Source organism: Cavia porcellus, unplaced genomic scaffold, assembly GCF_034190915.1.
Source record: "Cavia porcellus strain 051 isolate PalLab524CR breed Dunkin Hartley unplaced genomic scaffold, mCavPor4.1 scaffold_6, whole genome shotgun sequence".
Lineage (NCBI taxonomy): Eukaryota > Metazoa > Chordata > Mammalia > Rodentia > Caviidae > Cavia > Cavia porcellus.
In genome coordinates this window covers 103,169,316-103,173,030 of record NW_026947489.1, presented here as the reverse complement: position 1 = coordinate 103,173,030, position 3,715 = coordinate 103,169,316, and positions in this window count along the sequence as shown.

The following is a 3,715-nucleotide window of genomic DNA, read 5'->3' as shown; positions in this document are numbered from 1 at the left end:
CATGTGTTCTCCTCTTTTTGTTGTTCAACGTTTGTATGTGAAAATTTAGCATAAATTAAGCAGGTATTTGGAAGAACTGACATTAAGCCAGAAGTGGTTTCCTTAAGGATCTTGTGAGTCTTCTGACTTGTGTTTTTGAGGATAAAAGAAGTTAATAATACGAATTTTAACAATTTTTAAGAGTAAGGGCCAGGAATAGCTCAGTGTGCAGCACCCACGTAGCTAAGTGTGGGGTCCTGTGTTTGGTTGATTCCTGCTACTCACCAAAAAGAATAAAAAATAGGAGTAATGTTTTTATGTAACAGTTTGTAATTTTTTCTGTTTATTATAAATGTGCTAGCAGACATTGACCATACAGAGGTGAAATGTCTTGCTACCCTCAAAAACCTAGTAAAGAAAAACTTGTCTCTGAGGTGTGAGAAGAGGGTGCTGGGTCTGCACAGGGTGGGGGACGACCAGCAGCCTTGGCCCAGTTCCCAGTTGGGGAAGCAGGCAGGGTAAGGTTTGCTGAAGGGCAGGAGCCTGGGGAAGTGGAGCGTTGCTAGGAGAAGGCACAGGCCGGAGGCGTCCGAGCACCAACAGAGCCCACTGCACTGGGAAAGGATGAGAGCCTGAGCGCCAGATGCACTGATGTGTGTGCAGGTGGCATTGGAGGCTCAAGCCAGGACCCAGGTCTCTGGCACCCTTTTCTCTGCATTCTTGGGTTTGAAATGAAACCCCCAGGGTGAGAAGAATCTACCTAAATTAAAAGGCTTTTCCAACCTGATGCCTCCATATCAAGCAGTCACAGAGGGAAAGCTCACCAGCAGGCTGGCCTTTAGAGATTCCTCCAGCGACTCCCTGTTGCAGGCTTTGGCATTTGAGGTGCATTTGAGTACATACACAGTCCTGTTTGCAGTTTTGGAGTCAGTCCTGCCTTTGTTTGTCTCAGACACATGTCCAGAGTAGCAGAAAGCAGTATTCTCCCTTGGCCACATGGTCCACCTCAGAAGGCACCATGGGGTGTCTTCACATGCAGCTTCCTTCAGAAATGACCTGGGGTGAGAAGCCCCTCTGACAAAGGAAGCCTGCCTGGTGGGACTGGCCTGCTGCTGCCGCCTTTGAAACTCAGCCTTCTGTCCAGTAGCCTGGTGTTGGAAGGCAATGTAGACTAAGTGGTTACAAGCAGAGATAAATGGACTCCATGAGTCCTGGGTTGGAATCTTGCTTCAGATGGCTGTGAAGCTATGTGACCTTGGTCAAGTGACTGTCCCTAGTCAGGTCACTTTGCTCAAGCCATTTCTTCTATACTAAGTTTTGGAAACTTCTGTTGGACCTGTCATAATTAGAGAATGTGATTTGAATTCTTTGATGCTAATTCAAAGACCAAGCAACACAACCATAAAATTAGAGCTATTGAATTTAATAAGAAAAAATCATTTTATCCTGAATCTGAAACCTTAGCTCCCTCATCCCCTAGATGTTACTATTTTTATAACAGGTATTTAAGCCAACAACTATTGCTATAGCAAAAGGCTATTCCTTTTTTTTTTTTTTTTTTTTTTGTCTTTTTCGTTTGTATCGGTACCAGGGATCGAACTCACGACTGCCTGCTTGCAAGGCAGGCGCTTATGCCGCTGAGCTAAATCCCCAGCCCCAAAAGGTTATTCCTAACTCCCAGGATTGTTGAAGAATTATGAATGAGGGCACACTGAGCAGTAAAAACATTATACATCTCAAATAAGATCTTACATATGATCGTCCAGTTCTGAAGGGCACTACTCATCATGTTTGGCTTGTCTAGACCAATGGGGACTGGGCCTGTGTTGCTTTAATAAGTTACCCTTTTATTATGCTTCTTCCTACTTCCTTTTAAGAAAAAATATCTTTAATCTTCAGGAAATGTAGCTTTCCTGGAGTTTTTAAGTATCCCTTGTTTTGTTTCTGCTAATGAACAGTTTCCATGTCTGGGAGTATTAAGTTGCCAAGAGGCAAGAAGGATCTCTTTAAGGAGAATTCCATCAAACTAGAATTTGGAGCCTGTGGTCAGTACAACCTTTTGATAAAGGTTGTAGGTGTTAGACAAGGTAATGCTTCACACACAGCACCGGGGACATGGCAAAGGGCAGACGCTTCAGACAAACCAAGTGCAAGATGTCTGACAGCGCCTCTGATTTGGGGTTGAATAAATAGAGACTGTGGCTCCCTCAGAGACTCGCTTTGTGTCAGACCATGGCGATGGGAAGGCTGCCCAGTCTTTGAGCCTGACTGACGAGTCCATGTGGCAAAACACTTCACTTTCTACCCTTCACATTTCTATCTTTATGAAATAAAGCTGTTAGGAATCCTTTTAGCATTCCTGGACCTTGCCAAAGAATTTAGGGTGAGTCCGTACCTCGGCTGCATCAATAACAAGGTATTTTTTTTGTTGTTGTTCCACATGATTGAATAGCACATCTGCCGTGCCAGCCCTAAATTTTCATAGATACTTATATATTCTATTATTGCTAATAATACTTACATATTCTATTATTGCTCATAAAATGAACATTTATTTGGCTCTTGTTTTTTTGAGTAACTTTTGTCACCTTTAAAAAAGTACTGAGTTTTAGAAACTAGCTCAAATTTTTCTGCATTTGCCATAATATAATTGATCAGTCCTAGATCGCTACTTCTGTATGATTCCGGGGCAAATATGTGCTTGTTTGTGAAGTCCACAGCTAGACAGGGAAGAGAACACTTTAGAGAGTGGGACTGTTGGGTCACAAAACTTAGTCACTTCCACTGTCATCTTCCAAGTAGATCTCTCTAGTCCCATATGACATTCGTTGAGAAAGAAGTTTGTAGTCCAATGAATTATGAAGAAACTATGCTTCATAGCCCTATGGCATGTAGAAAGCTTTTGGTGACAAACTGTAGAACCTCTGTTTCAATCTGATTCAACAAAGAGAGAGATTTGTATCCTGTAGCTGAGTGTGTGAGGGACGGGCAGGGAGGCTCAGCATTGGCTACGCCTGTCATCCCGGCACTCTGGGGAGCTGCAGGAGGCCCTCAAGTCTCAATCCAGCCTGGACAACTAGCAGTTTAACAAGACCTTGTTACAAAATTTTAAAAAATTAAAAAAGGCAGGGATATAGCTCAGTGTAAAGGCCCTGGATTCTGTCCCAGTACCAAAAACAAAAAACATTCAGTATTATCAAAGACTCACCTTAATCATACTTTTTAACACAGAGCCAGAACACGTGGTGTGAGAAAAGGTACAAATAATATACCTGCACCCTACCAGAGACTTCCCATTATTTTTTTTTCAGTTGTACTGTTCTCCTTTCCTTCACATGGTACTTCTGAGTGAAGGATTTACACCCACCTGCAGACAGCTCTCTCCTGCTGCTGTGGCATTATAATTAGGACATCGTCATTGTTCTGTGCTGCCTTGAAAAGACTCTTGTCCGGAGAAGATGGTATCACAGACACTCCCACCCCACTTAATGGGATCTAGCATGTCTAGGACTAAGGACCAATTTACATCTACTAGGATTATGTCCAAAGGAAGGATAGTTGGACCCAAACGAGTGGTTGGGCTCTGGCTCTACCCTGCTTGCTCTGATCCTGTGGATGGAAATGATGTTTGTGCATCCCCACCAGACAGCAAACTTGAGAACAGTGATCCTTTTCCAGCAGTTCCAAAGGACCAGACATAAAACTAGCTGCTCATTTAGATCTCATTCTTAAAATT